General features: G+C 38.9%; 1 long non-coding RNA gene across 2 annotated transcripts in view; it reads right to left on the reverse strand.

Annotated features, from left to right (window-relative positions):
* The window catches only part of LOC148007721 (uncharacterized), a 60,181-nt gene extending 38,543 nt beyond the window's left edge, over positions 1-21,638 (reverse strand). Inside the window, exon 1 of one of the 2 annotated variants that reach the window (XR_015647119.1) lies at positions 21,418-21,638. This is a non-coding gene — a long non-coding RNA (uncharacterized LOC148007721). Of the gene's footprint in view, positions 1-21,349 lie in introns of both variants that reach the window. The other variant, XR_015647118.1, reaches the window with a different exon arrangement.
* Positions 21,639-21,965: the final 327 nt, after the last annotated feature.

Genomic DNA, 21,965 nt, shown 5'->3' on the forward strand with positions numbered 1-21,965 from the left:
ACCGTAAAACTGCCCAGGAGGGCCCTGAACTTCTGTATCCAAATCACTCTCATGGTCTCAGCCTACTGAATGACTAGACCTACAGGACTGCACTAGACCCAGCTTGGTTTGTCCTTATTCCTTAAACAAAACACAATACAAATTATTATCTAGAATATATTCTCTCTTAGGTAATAGAAGCAATGTAGAAGTTATTCAGAACATATATCAAGACATGCATATGTTTTTCACAAATACTGAATATTTATAAAGTCACTTGGTTGCCTGTAGATTTCGTGAACCATGCAGGGGCACCTTAGAATCAGTGACTCATGAACACCAAAGGGCATTTGTATATGTTGTGTCAATGCAATTGGGCACACACCCACCCAGGAATGAAATGGATGGACTACATGCTAACTCTGCCTGGGACTCTGAAGAAAAACAAACTGAGCCCACAGTGGCTGTGCAGTTGAGCCAAGCTTCTAATTTCTCATACCACTCCGGCGTTTGTTTCTGCAGAGCCATTCTACCAGGCACGAATGGAGTGCGATCCTACTTCTTCCTTATTCCAAGCTTTTCCTTTTTATGATTAAAACTCATTTGTGCATCTTCTTCAGCATGATGTGTACTCGGGTTCTTTTTCTATTTTTATTATAAATATGCTTTTCATTGTTCATATTATTTTGAAGAATTTTCCAGTTTTAATTTGCCATTTCATTTTCTTGGTAGTATTTTAACCACCACAAAAGTTTCATGAAGCCTAATGTATATTTCCTTTCTTTGATTTGTCTCACGGAAATATGAAGAAACCCTTGACTAAGCCCATATTAAGAAAATTTGCTCTTATATTACCTGTCAGAATTTTATACTTTTGAGTCTTCAAACCTTTAGCGTACTTTTAGTTAATTTTTATTCACAGTGTGAACTGGGGGGACAAAGTTCATTTGTCTTTAGTTATTCATATTCATCTTTGTATACATGGTTGGTGAAAGAACCATGGTTTTCAAATGAATAATACTTAATAAATGTATCAATATTCATTGTAATAAGTAATTTAAAGATATACAAATAAAAATAAATATTCAGAAAGCTTTAAAAGACCTGTATGAGTCTTTGTATATGTGTGTTTTGTGTGTGCATAAAATGTGCACGCATGTATACATGTTTGTGTATGTGTGTATGTGCACAAATGTATTCATGTGTATGTCTGTGTAGGGGTATATGTGTGTGTGTGCATCTGTGCTTGTGATGAGTAACAAATAATACTGATGATCCATAGAGATTACATAGGTTTTTCCAAAATTAATGTAGGGATATTGGTTATCCAAATAATAAAGAATAAAATGGACTGCTACCCATATCATAGCTAGAGTTCAGGGCGAGAGTTTCTGTAAGTGAAGGATAAAATAACACAAATTATAAAAGAAAAGATAACACTTTAGACTGAAAAAATAAAATAGCATTACTTAAACATTATCCAGGAACTATAAATGTAAAATAAAAGATAATCAATTTGATCCAGTTGAAGTCATAGATTCATCAAAAGATATAAAATATCAAGACAGAAATCACGAAAATACATTAATGTACATACATTCTAAATCAATAAGTCAAACAAACATCAACTTCGCAACAGATTAATTTCACAAACGAGGTAATGTGCATGGTCAATACAAACATGAAACCAAGTTCAACCTCAGGGACAAATGAGACGATGTAAATTGTAGCTATAAAATATATTTTTATTAAATTAGCAAAAATTAAAATTATAAACGATAATCTAAAAAGTATCAAGCATAAAAAGGCACAATTCTGAACAGTAACCATTTCTGATGTCATCAAAGAAGGTCAAATAGAGACATAAAGTCTTCAAGGGAGCCTTCATTCTGGAAAATTCTAGAACTTTCACTGAGCAGTGCACTTTATTGTTTTCTAAATCATACACTTTTTTTTACTATTTGACAAAAATAAGTTTTGACAGAGTTTGGGAAGAATACTTGTTCTGATTCTTCTTGTTAAATATAAAGTTATTTAAATGCATCAGATTAAATCAAAATTGGTTCTATATAACAGGTCATGCTGTAATTGTTCCCACATCAACATTGTGTTGGATTAACACTCTACACAATACAAAACTAATGGGAATTTGTGCCCAAAACTTTGAATTTTAGGTAATTTCAAAATAAAAAATAAATTGGGAAACATAGTACAATGAATATGATGTCACGTGATTCAAATTTGTTATTATACTCTTTGTAATATTTACTTTGAGTTTTCAATTATTGTGTTATACTATAATCTCCCTCCCTTCCTCCATTTTTCCCTCCATCTTTCCTTCCACCAACTCTGTGTGTGTGTGTGTGTGTGTGTGTGTGTGTGTGTGTGTGTATGAGAGAGAGAGAGAGAGAGAGAGAGAGAGAGAGAGAGAGAGAGAGAGCCTGTATGTTTACGACAGGTTTCTACTATGTAACTCAGATTTGAAGCTCACCATTATCCAACCTCAGTCTCCTGAATGTTGGTGCCTCGTGCCCAGCTTATCCCACTCTTATGGTCTGACTCATGGCATCCTCATCAAGCTAGACTCTGTGTTTGACTGAGCTCTCACATATCTGAGCTCACATATCTGAGCACTTCCCTGCTTTCTGGCATAGCATGCTTCTCTAGGCTCACTGGGTTTCCTAGAAACCAGTAGAGCAAATATTGATCACAAACTTTTCACTGACATGAAACCCTTAATTTTGATGCCATTGCTAGTGTTTGATTATTAGTTGTTATTTTAAAAAATGTTTTCTGATTTAGTGGCTACCTATGAGGCTTCAATATGTCTATCATAATTGGTTTGGGAGGGATGGAACTCTAGTTATAAACAAAGTGTCTCTGCTTTAACTAATTTGAGTTCAAAATTGATTGAAAAATCCCAAAGCTTTAAACCACATGTTTTTTTTTTCCTTCAACTTCTAATTGAGTTTAGATGCGCAATTAATATTTGAAGACTGCCTTTAAACTAAATACCTGTGCATGTGGATGCAGGCCCACAGGAACTGACTAGAAATAACCCAGAATGAGTGTATGTGAGTAGGCAAGCCCACTTCCCTCAGATTGGCCTCTGCTTTTCAAGGTTATCAGCCTTAGCTAAGAGCTCTCCACAAACACTGTTGACTTTCAGAGAGCAATCTTCCCCCTGGCTCCCCTCCTAGCCCCCACCCCTCTCCGAATGCTGGGTTTTTGAGGGACTTATGCTTCAGTGACTGAAATGATTGGACCTGACTCAAACACTCCAGGCAGGCCTCACAGCTCCATGCTCAGCCTGACTTATGTAAACATTGTCCCTATGACAGCATTCTTCTACCCCATCTGCAGCTGCAAGGGAATCCATTATTTTTCCCATCCCGGGGGAAAAGAAAGGTCTTGGGCATCATTACTCCTAGGCAAATGTAACTGACTCCAGCACATACCCTAATTTGCTTGCCATAATTATAGGGCATTCACCCTCTTTGTTATTTCCAACTCCCCCCCCCTATTCTCTCTCTCTCTCTCTCTCTCTCTCTCTCTCTCTCTCTCTCTCTCTCTCTCTCTCTCTTGTTCTTATCAATAATAAATGGAGCCCTTGAATTGCTCTGCTGTAGTATTTGGACATTATGAAAATGCTCATAATAACAAGATAGCCTTAACAGCACCCTGCCCTGCCTTTGTCAGCTGGCCCGATGCTGTATTAGGCAGCCAGTGAGCAGCCCAAGCAAATTGGTTATGTTAATGTCCTGTAGTACTTAGAAAAGATGAGGAGTTGGCGATTAATTTTTTCTAAGCTGCGGTCCGACAGGCAAATTTATATTCCTCCGTCCCCCCCTCTCTGTGTGATCAAGCTTAGAGGAGGTTAGGGAAGAAAGAGAGCTTCAAGTAGCTTTCCAGGATCTAATTGAATGGTGATAAATAAAGCCTGAAGAAAGGCGAGAGGAAGGGGTGCTCCCCACAATGGGCCAGTGGTGCTCCTCCCCATTCATTCCCCTGACAGGGCTTCTGCAACTTAAACCTGTTTTATTAATTATGTTTGACATTTCCTTAATTAGTTTCATTTACAACCCATCAGCCTCTACCAGACGACTGCCCCATACATCATCTTCCTAGAGAGCATGATACCTACAGAATTCTAACAACAACAGAATGTTTTGGGTAAGTCACAGGAAATCTGTGGACAAAGCTCTTCATGGTTTTGTGGAACGAGGGCGGAGCAGACCATCTGGGGTTTGCTTTCTGAATTTCTAAGACCATATGGATTTACTACAAAGGTAAAACCACCCGTGACACATGCCTGTGCGTGTGTATGTGTATATTCATTTATCTAAGGTTCTCATCAAAATACAGATTTTAGTTAAAAATGAAAAATTACCGATATTGGCTGGAGAGTTTCCTAGTGGTTAAAGTGCTTGATGCACAAGTGTGAGGACTAGAATTTGGATCCCTGAACACAGAAAGCATAGGTTAGACCACCTATAATTCCAGTGCCTATTCCAGAGACAGGGCATCTCTAGAGCAAATTCCGCCATCAAATGAGAAACTCTGAATATTACAGAGAGAAATCTATACTCCAGATGTCAACCCCAGGCCTCTATAGACATACGAGCAAGCATTTATACATGTAAATAAATATACCTACAAATACCCAACACATACACATGGTAAAAATTTTGATAAACGGAGGTATAAATGATCTTCCAACTGAATAAATAAAGTAGGAACAGAACCAGTGCAGTGATGGATTTCCAGATTCCCTGCAACCTCCTGTATCCTGCTTTTAGTGTTCAGGCAGTACTTGGCCACAGGAGCACCAGGCTGCCCAAACTCTTAATTATGCAGTTAGAAAAAGTCGTAGGTGAATAAATTGAGTGCCCAGGTCTACTTTCTGATCCAGTTCCCTTTGTGGCTATGAGTCATCCAGCCCCCTGCCTTCTCAGAAGGAGAGCAAAATGACATGATATGTATGGCAAACATTCCTGTGGATACTAAGCATCCAGCTATGTGTGCTCATGGACACTATTACTTTTGTGTATGGCTATTATTCATGTCCTTGGGTTGTGGAAGACAGAGTTGCCTTGCAGTGTTCTTGTTGCCTATCATTGAGAGTCTATGTGTTATGAATCCAACATTAAATGAAGACTGTTGGTAAAAGGGCTAGCCTTTGTCTCACGTGCCCACCAGAAAGTATGGTCCTAATAGAATGTTCATGTCGTCCACACAAAAAACCACAGTTCCTGATGCCCAATATCTTGGTTTGGGTTCTTGGATGGACCACATTTGCACTCAGCCTTAACTCCTAGCTGCCTTACTTGGATCTTGACCACATAGAATCAACCAGCCTCCTCATTGTCCAGTCTCCTGTCTCACTTGTCTTCTTCTTACCCAAGCTAAGAATGATATTTGCACACAATTTATACTCCAAATCAATATGAGATGGATATTGTTTGCCAAGGAACTGGGTTCTACGATTTCATTATTCATTCACATTGCCAGTGATAGCAGAAAACTGTGGTGACTGAAGTCTTTCTATGGCTACTGTTAACTAAGTGCATACTGTTCTCATTCCCCAAAGTTCTCATTATTTTTTACTGAAATTACGATCTAGGGTTATGACAGCAATTGGCTTTGTAATGTTTTATTGAACAATGGCCCATGAAGGCAAAGGCATGAGGTTGCTCTTCGGGGCCTCGCTGTGTTTCAGGCAGAGCCTCTGAGCTAGAAGTTGGCTCTATTTCTGTGTAATGAGCACAGCGTGCACCTCAATTAATTGGTAACTTCTACTTAGGTTAATCCATAACACTCTAATGAGCACCAATGAACCAGTGTTATCACATAACTCATTACTGTGTACATAAGGCTTTGTATGTATAAGCTCGTATTTCTCTGACCACCAAATGTTTCCCCTCTTTCCAATCATTGCTCTTCTAAAGTTATTTTCTTTCTCAGTAAAATTGATGGTTTTCTCTTCTAAACCATCATCTCTGGAAGAATGTTGTCATCCATTCCCATTTTTCTTTTTCAGCTTCTTCCTTTTTTGGAATTTTTAACGTTTATCATACCCATGTTCTGTTTCTACTATGAAAAATGGAAATAAACAAAAATTGGTAATTCTCAAAGAGTTCTAATTATATCCCATTTTTAAGCTCATTTTCACTACTTGAAATTCTTCAATGAGTCATGAGAATTTCTCCCGAACTTCTTTCTTTATTAGGATAGAGTACAAACACCCTTAACTTATGATATACAAAAAACATCCTTTCCCTCTCAACGTTACCAATCCCAGTTTCTAAGCCCAGCTTTTTGTGACTTTCATGGGAAACAACAACCAGTTTGTGCAGTCTAGATCAGAAGCTTCCAAGTTCTTGACCTCTTAAAGATCTGAAGTAAAAGCAAATAAAGATAGCAAAAGTGGCAAGGGAACTTTCTTCAAAACAAATTAATAGTATAGTCCTGACATGATAATGGGGACATCAGGACACATGTGTATAAGAGTACTCAGGACCATAGTTACTCTTTGGAACATTCTTGCATGGGATTCAGGAGAAGGGAGTGGAATGCAGGAGAAGCATATTTTGAGTGGGCCTCTATTTTGAATGACAGATTTGGCTTATTCAAACATTTCTGTGCACATCACTTTCCATAATTCAGAAAATCTTAATCATAGGCTTGGCCAGCTATGCATAGGCATAAGATGATAGAGGTTTCTATCCCCTAAAAGTTCACCTAAAGAGCAGAGTTAGTCCTTTTATATATGTACCCCAATCCATGTAGTTCAGATTGTCTCCCTTACTCTCATACCTGGACAGAACTGGGACACAACTGAAATGTATCTAAATTTGATGGTTGTTATGGGGAGAAGAAACACATTTGCCTGTTCAGAGGACACACACACACACACACACACACACACACACACACACACAGAGAGAGAGAGAGAGAGAGAGAGAGAGAGAGAGAGAGAGAGAGAGAGAGAACCCTAATGCAGGTAGAGGTTCTCTGTTGTTAACAGGTTGCTAGATGCATTGCTTAGAGGCAAATGTGCATGCACAAGTATGCAGATAAGGATCTTAGGCCAATAAATTCATTATCAGAGGAGAGGCTGTGTGCATACCCCAAACCAAGTGGAGTTCCAAGGCATGGAGCTATGCGACTACAATGTGAAAGTGTAAGTTAAAATAACTTTCTTGTCTAAGTTGCCTATGGTCATTGTGTTTTATCACAACAATAAAAACCCTGAGACACAAGTGCTAGGTAAAAATCTGTGCATCATGGAATAAACACAGAGAAAGTGGGACTCTCAAGTTGGTGACTACTCCTTAAATCCAAAAGAAATCAAAGAACATTTTATTCACTTAAGACAAAGCCTGGGGATCTCAAGGTAAAACAAGATGTTTATAATAAAAACAGTAATATTACAAAGCAACCCAACAACAACAACATCCTCTTAAGTTCTCATAACTACATTTCACAAAATTAACTGTAGGAGACCGGAATTTGAATTTGTGTCTGTCTAACTCTAAGAGCATGTCTTTTGTGCTAGATTGTGGATTATTAATCATATTGGAACATAACAGCTATATTAACCTCATCAGGGCTTAGGTTGGTGCAAATTAAGAATGAGATAAAATACCTGGTTATATTTCTAGAGATACAGTAAGGATTAATCAGGGATGGATCCTTACAGCATCTGAGGCCAATCACATCTCCCCTAGTAATTAGCATCATGATCCCCACTGCACAGAATGAAAACTCAAAGAGTTTTGCATTCTTTGTCTACGTTTTACCATCAAGAAACAACAGTAGTCTAAACTGACACATGCAGTGTGTCTCAGTAGAAGGCCCGTATTCTCTGCAAAATAAGAAATGGAAATATGCTTAAAATCTCTATAAGTGAGATTGGACTTTGACAATTTTTCACAGTGCTTATACTTTGCGATACATTCAGTGGTGAGAAGCATTTCAGGCTAAATCAGTATTTCATTACTGTCACATGATCATTATCAGTCTTCTTTCATTATAGACAATGAAGGTAGAAGGACAATTTACTCACAGTTACTCAACAGACTGTACCTATAAGACGACTGTGGGTCCAGGAGGGGGACAGAAAAGCAATGACAAGTAAGAAAAGGAGAGGCAGAGCTAGCATAAATAAAGTAAAAAGAAATTAAAAATAAAGAACAAAAAAGCTAAAAAGGAAAGAGGTTTCCTAGTTTGAGTCTGCCTCGTCATGATACAACACTGACCAAAAGCAACTGCACAGGAATGGGTTTATTCAGTTTTACAATTCTGAGGTCATTCTCAATCACTGAGAAAAGTCAAGACAGGAACTCAAAGCAGAAATCTGCAAGCAGGAGCGGAAGCAGAGGCTTTGGAGGAATGCTGGTTACAGGCTTGTTCTCCATAGCTTGTTGAGCCTACATTCTTATATGTCCTAAGCCTAACTGCCTAGGGGAGCTCCACCCACAATTGGCCAGGTCCTGTCACATCAGTCATTAAGAATCTACCATACAGACATGCCCATGGGCCAGCATGGTAAACACAATCCTTCAGTTGTGGCTCCTACTTCCTAGGGCACTGTCCTTTATTTTCAAAGTGACAAACACTAACCATGACAAGAAGGAAGAGGAGAGGAAAGAACAGAGAAGGAGAAAATCGGAGGAGAGGAGGAGAGGAAGAATGGGAAGAATGGAAAGAGAGGAGGAGGGAGAATGGGAGGAGTGCAGAAGGGGAGGAGGGGAGGAGGGAAAAAGGGAGGAGGGGAGTGTATAGGAGCACAGGAAGAGAGGAATAAAAGAGAAGAGTATCCGTGTATAGAACAATAGAAACCATCTGTGACACTGTAACTCTTGAATTGGTGCTTACCTGCCACTCTATAGCAATTTCATTTTACTAGTGACATCTTCTTTAGCCAGGTGACCCGAGTGTTCCAATATCACACCATGGAGGTCATTTCCCGTTCTACTATTTCTATTTCAGTAATTCTATTTTGCATTTGTATTTAGAGAAAGTGTTTTTGAAAAAGTTGCTTTCACCAAGGGAGGCCGGACAGAGGCCAATTAAGAGACCACATGGAATGTGAAAAATACAGCTCAGGTCATGATACCAAGGCCATTAAGGCCTCTTCATTGAGGTCATGGCAATAAACTTAAATAGTCTGCTTCTATACTAGACAATTATACGCTGCCTTTTTTACATTCCTCCTGAGTTCTTAGTGATGCAAGTTCATTACACAAAGTCCTAAGTACTCACTGTCATCCATTCTGTACCTGCAAGTGGCCTTATTTTGGTATCTGAATGAAATGAAATTCAACATCTCTCCTTTGGTATTTTCAAAAATAGCAGTGTTTATCCAGTCACAACCAACATGTTTAAGCTTACTACAGTCTACACAGAAAGTACTCACCTTAAAGCTATGATGCTAGCCAATTCTCAGAATACTCTATCAATCTACCTTGATTTTCTTTCATATCATTGAAAAGTAAATTCCTGGGACTTTATTTGATTCGCAGTGATTATGTGTGCTGTGCTGGGGCAATAGTGTAAAGAAGAAGTGACAACAGAGGTAAACGCTGGGACATTACCTAAGCTCCCTTGAAGACTATAGAAGAGGTTATTTTTTGTTTTGTTTTGTTTTTCATAACGACTTAAAATGTAAAGATCAAAAGGCTACAATTCTAAGCTGGACAATGGTTTCAGCCATAATGAGTTTCCTGTCTACTCAACTTTGTTTTGTTTAGATTTCCTATCTTGTAAACATCTGGTAGAAAAGGGCTCAGTTGAAATTCTTAGGGGTTTATGGTAAGCTTATTTTTTAAAACTGGTTTGACAATGAATTTTTTAATCCTTGATCAAATAATTTTTCATTGTGTCTCTTGAGACTTTATAAAGAAATTAAAGGAGAATCTTGAAACATCCTAGGTGCTCTGGGAAATTGTACCTTAGGGCTGGGTTTCGGGGTATTAGGTTTCCCCCATTCGAGAAGGCATTTTTCTTTTCCTTTCTTTTTATTTACTTATTTTACTGAGACTTGACAACATCTATATTATATAACATATGAATATATATATATACATACACTTATCTTTATAGCCGGTTGTAATTTTTTTAAAAAAAAAAACTATTTTTCTTGGATATTTTAAGTATTTACATTTCAAATGTTATACCCTCCCCCCCTCTCCTATATCCCTCCCCACTCCCCCAGCTTCTATGAGGATGCCCCCATTCCCACCCACTCCAAATTCAATGCCCTGGCAACACCCTTCATTGGGGAGAAGAGTCTTCACAGGACCAAGGGCTTTTCCTCCTTTTGATGTTAGACAATGCCACCCTCTGGATGCTACATATGTGGCTGGAGTCATCGGTTCCCTCCATGTGTACTCTGGTTGGTGTTCTAGTCTCTATGAGCTCTGGTGGGATCAGGTTGGTTGATGTTGTTGGTCTTCCTATGGGCTTTCAAACCCCTTCAGCTCCTTCAGTCTTTTCTCTAACTCCTTTATTGGGATTCAGTCCAATGGTTACCTGCCACCATCTTCATCTGTATCAGTAGGGCTCTGGCAGAGTCTCTCAGGAAACACCCATATATGGCTCCTATCAGCAAGAACTTCTGGCATCAGCAATAGTGATTAGGTTTGGCAGTTTTCAGTTGTTGAAAAAAAGTTTAGAAGGGTTAGAAAGTACCCAACATTTCCTTTGATCCCCCAACAATTCGGGGGTGCGCATATGATGTCAAACATTTTTAGGTCATGACTAGGGTCACTGATGGCCTACAGTACCCACTTCTCAGACAATGTTAAGATGCCTCTGCTTCCTCTGCCTTCTGTCCACATCCAAAAGAGGCAAAGCTAACATTCCCAGCAATTAACTGTCTGTCCCATTTTCTATAAAACACTGTGCTAGTTTACAAAGGGCTGCAAGAGATCTGAAATATCATCAAATGGTGAAAAAAAATCAAAATATTTTGCTGTCACATGCTGTCATAGGCTGTCAGAAAGCCTTGTGCTGTGGCCACAGTCAAGTTGAATCTGATTAAAGGATCAGCAAACAAGGCAGGTTTAAGGGTATTTGACCTCATCAGGGTTGTGCCTGGAAGTAACTGTCAGGGTTTCGGTTGTCCTACGCGGTGACACTATTGCTTATGCAGCTTGCCAATAGATATGCCTGATGACACTGAGCAGAGGAAGGACAGATTGATGTGTGCAGCTTTCTATTTTCACATACTGTTCAGCACTGCAAAAGATGGAGCTTAAATTTAATTCCAATTACCAGTTCCACAAACAATGAATTATTCAAGATAAACTGCCCAATTTTACAGAAGCATGTGTGTAGTATGCATATGTTTGCTTCCATCTATACATATGTGGACTGGGACGGAAAATTAAATTATCTCCTCCTCTGCTTATTAGAGTCCCATAATGTTATGTATTTCAAACAGGCCGATCAATATTTGCAGAGACAGGTTTGCATGACTCCCACAAACATCACAGCTTCAAATATGCAGGTGAGACCATTTAACCATCTTGCAGCTATAAATAAATTAGAGGATGAGATTGGAAACAAACCACATAATATTTTTACCTTATAATCAGGTAAATGAAGCTCTGTGCAAGATAAAAGTGTGGGGAGGAGGGAGACTGCGCATTTGTGCACAGTTGAGAATTCAGGGAAGGAAAAGAAAAATTTCCATTTGCTCCTTCCCCCTGCCTGGTTTAAACTAGTCAGGTACTGGATTGGATCAAGTCTTGACTCTGTTGTGTATTGGCATATCAAGATATTAGAAAAATGAATCATGGTAAGTAATTTGTAAAGGAAGGATGCCTTAGTTTTCATGGGATTCACATGAGAGGAAAGATATATCTCAAGCCCAGAAAGTCTGGCCCAAGAATTTTCATACATTTGCCTGAGACTTGTCTTTGTTTAAAGCTTATACATTTTTCAGGGAACAAAAAACAATCTTGCCTATCTGGGTACAGCATGACAGTTCCATTTGGGAGAAGTGCACTGGAATATCAGGCTGGATCTAAAAGATTTTTACCCTTTCTAAAGCTCTCTATCCCTCAAAGAGTCTTTGCTCTTGAATTACAAAAGTGGATGAGAAACAGGAGAAAATTTGAAGTCTCCAATCAATATATTTTAGCACCTAACAGACCAGTTAAAACTGGCTTGTAGAGCAACTTGTGTCTTAGCTTCTGCCTTTGGGCAGTGGTTAGTGGTTTCTTGCTGTCTGCCCTGTATCAGTTGGGCCACAAATTTCATATGCAGTGGAGGATGAACATTTGCTCCCACCGCCTCTGCCTCCTAAGAGCTAACATTACAGGCTTGGACCACCATGCCCTATTGGAGCCAAGCTTTCCTGTGTTCTGGACAAGCTCTCTGCTAACTGAACCACATTCCCAGCTGTTTTTGCTACCCCTTGGAAAGCAATTGTAAGCCATCTTTGAATCAACATTATGTTGGCGACATTTATTTGTACTTGTATACTTGGGAGTGATTCAATATCACTTTGCACATTATTCCATTGGTCAGATATATAGCTTCCAATTTTTTTTATCTGCTCTTCATTTGATAAACTTTTAGGTTGGCTGGTTTGGTTTTAGCTGCAAGTAAAAATTTCCCTGTCTGAGTTTTATTCACTAATACCTGTTTGGGATATTCTGTTTGGAATAGGCCCCGAAAATATGAATGAACTCACCATTAGCTGATAGCACAAAGAACTTGAGCCAAATGCTTGCATAAATTCACACTGCTTGTGCATAATAATTTTAAATTTATATCCAAGATAAGGTTTATGCTGACTAGCTTTGCTAACTCAGGTATCTGGAGGGGTTGTATATTCATATTTCAATATGTGTAGAGAACTGTAGTATTTTCTCTTTGTTTTTTTCTTTCTCATATGAACAATATCTACTTTCTAATTTCTGTTCTTTTGTAGGTTTGTTTGTATGTTTGTTCTCTAGACAGTGTTTCTCTTTATATTTTAGCTGTCCTGGAACTTGCTCTGTAAACCAGGCTGGCCTCGAATTCTTAGAAATTCAACTGCCTCTGTCTCAAGAGTGCTGGGATTAAAGGCAGAACCACCACCTACCGGCTACTTTTTGTTCTTAAAGAGTCATTGAAACTTTGTATTAATCTTTACAAGTAACTAAAGTTTCAATGACTCTTTAAGAACAAAAAGTAGCCAGTAGCCGGTGGTTCTGCCTTTAATCCCAGCATTTGATATTGGTTTTAAAAAATAAATTTTGCCTCTTTCTTATTTTCTATTTACTTATATTGTAACAATGAAAATTAGAAATAGACTTTCACGGTTGTTTCTTAGCTATTTAGTTTTTACCTAATTGGTTTTAGTCTTAACTTTTCTTGAGCATACACCTCCATGCATGCATGCATACACACACACACACACACACACACACACACACACACACACACACACACACACACCACTCAGGGGTGGGGGAGAAACGGCAGGTAACATTTTTTTATCACCAGAGGATTCATGAGTGTCCTCTCTTTGTCTGTAAGGGTAGGGACCAATGGCCTTACATCAGACTGTGATGAGATTGGGTTGTATGTTAAGACCTCTTCCCACACCTCTTCTCTGATTCTAGACTTGACTCTCCATAATCTGGCAATCTGTATATTTTACACTTGTGGCTGAGTTTCTTTCGTCACTTCAGAAAATTTTTTTTGTTGGCAAGAGCTATACAAATATGTTTTAGTGGCATATTGGCTGTCTCTTTTCTTTGTAAAATTTATGAGTAGCGTATACTTGTCCACTATGTTTCAAAAGTCTCCTGTCTTGCCTGCCCCCTCTCCTCTATTTTCCGTTTCATTGACTCTCCGTGCTTCAGTGTGGATATTTTCTGCTACTGTGAGTACTGATTCTCATTCAAGTGTGTTCAATCTGGTGTTAAATTGAGATTTTAAGTATATAAAAATCACACTCTCTCAGATCTAGAATTTCTTTTTCTTTCTTTTTATTCTGGTACTGGGGATTCAACTCCTGGCTTTGCAGATGCCACATGAGTATTCTGCTGCATAGGCACTATGACTGGGTAACACCTCACGCTCCATGAAAGTTCTTCACGTGTGTGTATAATAACACACATGTATGTGCACATTTACATGAACATTTATATTTAATGAGTTAATAGCACATGAGACTGATAATGCTTCCCTCAAGAGCCATAGACTATCGAACAACAACTCCAGTGCCAATGTCAGGCATGGGAAAGTTCCCTTTGAGTTGGTAGTCAGTGAGTCTAAGAGATTTCTAAAACAATTTAGGCTGTCACCCTTGCCATTGGTTGCCCCCAAGAACTCGAAGATAAGACCTTGCTGTTGAAGACACCTCATAAATTAGATCTGGCATTGGAGAGATTCATCCTGGACTGACCTCTGAGCATCCTCCCAAAGGAATGGCTCTAATATTATCATAAGGTAGTGTGAAGGCTGACAAGAGAAAAAGTGCCCAAAAGTCATATAGAGATGAAAGTGTTCAAAGCGCAATAATAATTGACCCAGAAAGGTATCTAAATGATGCAATACTGGAACTCTTGTCTTTCAGGGAACTAACAGCTGTCTAATTGTGCTTCAGACCTCCTCAGTAGGTGGGACTTCGTAACTCATGCTAAACACCTAGCCTACTACCCATGGCTGGAGAAATGATCAGCTCTAGAGTAGAACCTGCTACTGCCATTTTACTAGACTGGTACAATTTCTAACTGCATCCTTATACTCACAGATGAGTGTAGCTCTCACCTCACATCTAGAAGCTTCTTTTTGCAGAAAAAGGAATCTAGTACAGAGAACCATGACTTGTCAAAATGCAGATAGCAGCTAAATGAGGAGCACCCACCTTAATTTGTAAATATGCAAGGCAAAGCCTACATCTAAGGCTCAGGGCACACAGGAAAAAAGGGGGAGAAATAATGCAAAAACACAGGATCAGAATTTCTTCCATTAGATGGTTCCCTGGATCTGACAGGGAAGCACAACAATATGGTTGCCTAAACAAGATGTGCATGATGACAGCAAAGAGTTGACATGCTAATACAGAGAGAAAAGAATTTCACCATGCCCAGACTTAGATGAAGTGCTTCAGGCACTCAATTGCTATTGAAAGAGAGAATCAGTTTCCTCTAGGGGTGAGACCCTTGATAAATTATTCAATCCCAAGTGGTCAGCCCTAAGTACATTTATATAGGAAACCAATAAATGGTCTCAGTGGACTTTATATTATAAATAAACAATATAAAATATTTATTATATGCATGTATATAAAAGCAATGATAGCTGAAAAAAGGGGTCATACATTTTAGGGGGCCATGGCAATAGTTTAAGGAGGAGATGTAGGTATGGGAATAATATAAATAGCATATACATATAAGAAACTCAAAAATTAAACTAAAAATATACAGATATGATTTTTATTTTTTATTAATTGCTTTCAAGTTTTATTGTATACATTCATTATATATAATTGTTATGTTGGGACATTTTCATACAAGCATATATTGTATATTGAGAGTATTTCCCACCATACCCACCAACGTTGGCCTTTTCTCTGCTCTTTCCCTTCCAATAGTCCCCTTTGTTTCCCCAGACAACTTTGCTTCAGTTCTCATGCCATCTGCAAGCACATGACTTCCTGAATCTATATAAAATGTACGACCACATAGAAGACAAAATATGCTAAATTTGCTTGTCAGAAACTGACATATTTTCTGTGGAAAATGGCTGTGATTCATCATCAATTTATCAGATTTGGAGTTTTGAACTTAACTACTTTTCTACATACTTAATAAAATTATTGTAGAATACTTTCTACAATTGTGTCAACACAATTCAAAAAACACAAAAAAGCAAGCATTAAAAAAGTGAATAGATTCTGCCTTTGGGGGTTAGGTGACCTCTCGTTACACATGATGTCATGGTATACCGACTGACAGAATGTCTGATGGATTGTCATTTATGACAGAATGACGTCAATTAAATTGATATGAAGATGACATGTCTATGCAGTCGGTAGCATACTCAGGCTTCCCATATTTTTCCTGCAATAATATTGACTTTGTAGGTCAAGTTTCTTGGTTATTTAGTAAGGTTTTATACTCAGAATCAAAACAAATTTTTCTATAATTATTTCCATATGCAAGGTTGGAGAACTTTTCTTTGAAGAGGATTTCCCACACCAGGACTCTTAGCAGTTTCCATTCTTCAAATATCACACACATATACACATCTAGATCCACATATATATACATAGAAAAACACACATACACAGATACAAACTCATATATATATATATACACATGTATACATGTAAATAATACACACATGTATACATACGTTTACACACATGCATATATCTACATGCACACATACATGTATGCAAGTACATATAGAAATACATATATATCATATATATATACATATGGACACATATACACAAAAACAGACACATAAATAGTACACACATATAGACATGTACATATATGTATATATACGCATCCATAAACATCCACCTCCATCTTCTCTCTCTATCACATCTTTGTTTGTATTCTTAAATTGTCAGTTCAAATGAAGACATGATTAAATATTTTTTTAAAAAAATTGCAGTTCTATCACATTAATCATCCCATGTCTATTAATTCCAGCACTCTAGAAGCAGATGCAGGAGGTTTGCAAATTTGAAGACATGCTGGGTGATAAAAGAATTTTAGTCTTATGTGGTCTTCAGTGGTCAAACTCTCATTATAGTTATAGTCTGTAACGATAAGCAGGTTGTGTACCCATGGTTTCCTGAAGCTGTGTCGGGGAAGCATTAGCAGCTCCTTCATGGCTGTAGCCTGCATCTATAGACACAGCATCTTTTCAAGCCTTCTTCATTGGCATTGGTTTCCTCCTGTCTAAAATAAACTCCTGGGATGAAGAGCCTGGAGTAAGGATTTGGACACAGATCATTGTTGGAAAAAGTGGTTGTTAGAGAAAAAACAGAAACTCTGAGGTAGAGAACAATGCAGAAAGGGGAAAGGCAAAGAAGAAAGAGAAAAAAATCTAGGCAAATCCCTCCTTGGCCTACTCCTTTTGGTCCTCTACAGCACAGATTACACTGCACAGCTATTTCCTTAAAGCGCTGGGGCTGGACTTACAGGCCTGTTACTGTTTAGTTGTTGTCTGTGGCTCTCTAGTGAGGGCTTCTTCTTTGAAGAAGAACTTCGAAGAGAATGTGCTGGCAGAGTACTTGGGCACTTGATAGACAACATCGCAATGGCTGTGAGGCAAGGTCTAATCTGTGTCAGGCATGTGGGGGGGGTGTGATTGCATGTGTGCATGTTTGTGTTTGTTGGCATGTATGTGTACATGCAGAAGACAGAAAATTTCTCAGTTGGTAAAGCGTTTCCACAGAAACATGACACATAAAATGTCAGATGCAGTGGTGTACACCTATAATCTCAACACCACACAATCAAAGATAGGATTACTTAGGGTTTGCCAGGTAGACAGCCTTGCCGAGTAAGCTCCAGGTTCAGTAAGGGGCCCTGTCCAGAAATATTGAGTGGAGATGGCTGATCTTTCAAAACTGCAAATGAAACTGTATGGCTGCTCATACAATTAAAGCCTTCCTCATCTATATAAACAAAGAAACTTCCCTCAACTCTTCATATATCCGGTGCCCTCTGTGCATGGCCCCATTTAGTTCTCTAACTGCATCTGCCACCATGTTTGCCTTTATTTATTGCATTAGTTATAAATCTTCATCAAGAGCTACTATGGGCCATGAATAGTTCTAGACACAGAGAATATAGCTGGGATGAAAGCCAAGTTCTGACAACCAGGGAAAAGCTTTGCTCATCTGTCTACTCAACCGATTCAAGTCCCTCTTTTCATCCCCTTAAAAATGGATTTGGACAAATGTTACTGTAAGTTGGTGCATTAAAAGCATTGTTCTAACAGTAGTATTGTCAAGAAGTGGAACACTTAGGAAGTAGGACCGTCAGGAAGGGAGAGATTTTTTAGCTTGTGGAACATCCAGGAGCTAAGAACTTCAGGAGGTAGGAACAGTGTTGTGAGCATTAGAAGATAGGAGCTTTGGAATGGAGCTTACAAGAAGTGGGACCTTTAGGGGTTGGAGTTACCTTTCAAGTAGAAGAGCCTGAGTTCACATCCCAAAACCCACATAAAATTGTAGACATGGTATCATATGTCTCTAATCCCAGTGATGGGATAGATGGGAGACAGATAGGTAGATTCCTGGAAGATCACTGACCAACTAACCTGGCCAACTTGGTAACATCCCAAGCCTGTGGCAGATCCTATCTCAAGCAAAAAGTGGTAGATATCTCAGAAAAAAAATGCCTCGGTTCCGCTCTGACCTCCACATGCACACCTGGTCACATGAACGCCCTCCCATGTATGTACATGCACATGTGTGTATGCATCTGCATGTGTATATGCAGATTGGTGAATATACATATTCTATTACCAAATTAAAGATGAGATGCTAACAGGGATGATCTAGACCTCACAAGAAAAGGAAAAATGTTTATCACGTTTCCAGTCCTGTGCCAAGGAATGAACACTCACAAAGCTGGTGACTGAGACTAATAATTCTCAACCTCCCTAATGTTACAACCTTTTAATAAAGTTCCTCATGTTGTGGTGACCTACAACCATAAAATTACATTGGTTGCTAATTTTTAACTGTAATTTTGCTACTGTTAGGAATCCTGATATAAATGCTTGTGTTTTCCAATGATCTTAGGCAAACCTTATGATAGCGTCTTTTGACCCAAGAGGGGTCGCGACCCAGAGGTTGAGAAGCACTGTTTTACACCTATTCCATAAAGGGCTTTTCAGTCATGAAAGAAAGAATCAACTGCTCACCTGTTGAGCTCATTTGTCAGTGAAGTGGACCCATAGCTACTGTGATGAACACTAGCTGTGGGAACAGGTAAGACATGGCAATTAGATGCTGGGAAGCAGAGAGTGTTTTCATTAGGGTTCTCTGACTTCCTCTGCCCATGCAGCTTCATGGGAGAGCATTGCTATGGCACATGAGAGCATACCTTTGAGGACAAAATAATGTTCTGCCTTGGGGCTGCTAGGAGAAGAAAGCTGGGGGTGGGGAAATCAAGGAAAGAGAGGGGGAACCCCTGCTGAGTTTAATCTGAACAGTGTATCCATCACCCAAATGATACAAATCAGCCATTACTGGATCCTGCAGAAGCAACTCTCCTACTTGTGATCCCTCCTTTGCTTTCCAAACCCCTTTTCAGCCCAGCCTAATGAATTGTCAGAGCTGTCAGGGAGCTGTAAGGAATGACAAATGTCTATGATTTGCAGCCGCTGCTGCTGTTTCGCTGGGAACACCTGATGTATGTAGTCTTGCATTCTTCAGTTTCGAATTAGAGACTTGGAAAACAAAATCGCCCTTGATAAATATAGCAATTTTTCCCCTGTTCTGTAAGCTGAGCTGAACGGATACCTTTAAAGATAAAGACCATTCTTTTGTTCTTATAATACTTACATGGCACTGATACATCTTAGACCAAAAGCTGAGGTCTGAGTTGTGGGGTTTGAGTGGTTCTTGGATGCTAATAACCAATTCATAAATTAGGGGTTGTCTGCTGTCTTTTGTCAATGTTCATTATCTGCTTCTCTTGGTAAGTTCTACTTTTTGCTTCTTGCCTTTAGACCACTGGTTCCCAACCTCCCTAAAGCTGTGACCCTTTATTAACCTCATTATTAACTTCTTGTTGGTGACCTCCAACCATCAAATTATTATCGTGGTTACCTTGCTACTGTAAGGCTCATAATGTAAACATCTTTGGAGACAGAAGTTTGTAAAGGAATCTTGACCCATAGGTTGAGAACCTCTGATTTAGACATGTCAGGCATGGAAAACTTTGAAACTCCAGAGCAGGCATCCAGAATGAGATCCCAAAAATGAGAGTAATCTCGAATAATTAGCTGATGCTTTCATATATTAAAAATATATTTGTTAATAAATAAACTTCTCTACTGGCATTAAAATTATTCCATGCATTTTGTGCTTGATTTGTTGAACAAAACGATGATCCTGAGACTTTAATTGGAAAATACATACTTTTCAGAAAGGTTCTTCTTCAAGTAAATAGAAACTTTTAAAAATTTTAATAAACTGTTAAAGCAAAAGTTTGACTCACAGAGATTGTTCATTATATTTTATGCATGTACTGATTATGTATTTTTAAAACTCATATTCCAAAGTACATGTTAGCATCCAAATCTCTCCATACATCTATTTCTCACGTAATGGCTTCATGTTAGCTGGAGAGGTAGAAAGGTATATGATGTTGGTAGGCATCTTAGCAATCCTGCATAAATATCTCTTTGTTTTAATAATCATGCTAACTTATTCCAAAGATAAAATATGCTGATTGCATTTCATACATTTATTTTTTTCTCTGGATTTATAATTGGAGAACCATCATTTCCAGGTTTTATAGTCTCATTTGGAATTATTTCCTTTTAGTCAGATTCTAAAACAAACGCTTGCCAGTGTTGAGGAGATCTGGGGTCACGCTTTGAAGAATTATTAATAAGAGTATCTGTTATTGATGAACAGCTTGGTTTGGTTTCCCTAACAGACAGGAATTGTCTCTAAGCCTCTTGCCTGCCTGCCTGTCTGTGGATCCCACACCCCACAATGGTCATCCTTGTCTAGCCTCACGGGGGAGAGAATGTGATTAGTCCTGTAGCAACTGGATGTGTGGGGTGGGGAAGTGGAAAGGGGATGGAGAGGAGAGATGGAATAGGGAGTATGAAAAGTTGACACCAGAGGGTGCTTCCTCTTTTAAGGGAAATGGGGGCAAAGACTTATACGAAGGGGTACTGGGAAGAAAGGAAGGGCTGATATTTGTTTGTAAAATCAATAAACAAGTAAATTTAATAAAAAAGCAGAGCATCTGCTTTTAATTTTTATTTTAATGCATTGCACAGCTTTCTGGGAAGAGGCAAAACAAGCCCCTGAGAAAACACTTGTATCTGTGTATTAAAACTGACCCATAGGCAGATACATGTCATCATGTCCTACTTCTGAGTGGCTAATGGACTGAGGGGCCCAGGGATGCCAGTGGGATCAAGTAGAGTCTGGGGTTTGGTTCAAAAAGTTTAGATTGTCTTCCCTTTCTATGCAGACAGGGGCAGGTTCAGAGTTGTCATTGTCATTGCCAGGAATCAACATAATGTGCATGACACTCCGGCTGAAGTGGGTCCTCAACACAGCATAAATATTAAATAAACACATGTTTATGTTTTGGTCATTGTGAGGAATGATCTCAGTTGTCTACTTGGGGAGATCTAGACTCACCTGGCCTTAGAGGGACTTTGCAGAGCATTATCTTGATTAGGTTAAATGTGGCAGAAAGACGTACTCACTGTGGGCAGCACAATTCTCTGCGTCAGGATCCTGGGCTGCGGTATAAAAATGCAAGACTGAGCTTGGAGGGAGCATTCATCTCTCCCTTCTTCCCAACCGCAGATACAAAGCGATAAGCTGTTTCATACTCCCGCAACCACAATTTCCCAGCCATAGCAGACTATACCCCAGAACCTTAGGCCAAAAACAACTATTTCTTCACTAAGTTGCTTTTGTCTGCGGATGTATTCACTTCAGTAGGACTAGTAACTAAGACAAACCATTTGTACAAATAACAACAGTCTCCCAGGAAAATGGCTTCTTTGTTTGTTTTGTTTTGTTTTGTTTTTTTGGAGGTCATGGTGACTCACATTCCTAGCGCTTGAGGATTGCCATGCGTTTGAGGCCAGTCTGGGCTACAGAAAGACTCCCAGACCAACCTGTACTGCAGAGTGACAGTATCTTAAAGTTTTTTTTTAAAAAAAAACACAATGATTTTCTTTTGAATATTTTAAAACTTCTCTGTTCAACACCGTACTTCTCAAGGGCCCTTCTAGTCTCCACACTA

Source organism: Rattus norvegicus, chromosome 1 (assembly GCF_021556685.1).
Source record: "Rattus norvegicus strain SHRSP/BbbUtx chromosome 1, alternate assembly SHRSP_T2T, whole genome shotgun sequence".
Taxonomy (NCBI): domain Eukaryota; kingdom Metazoa; phylum Chordata; class Mammalia; order Rodentia; family Muridae; genus Rattus; species Rattus norvegicus.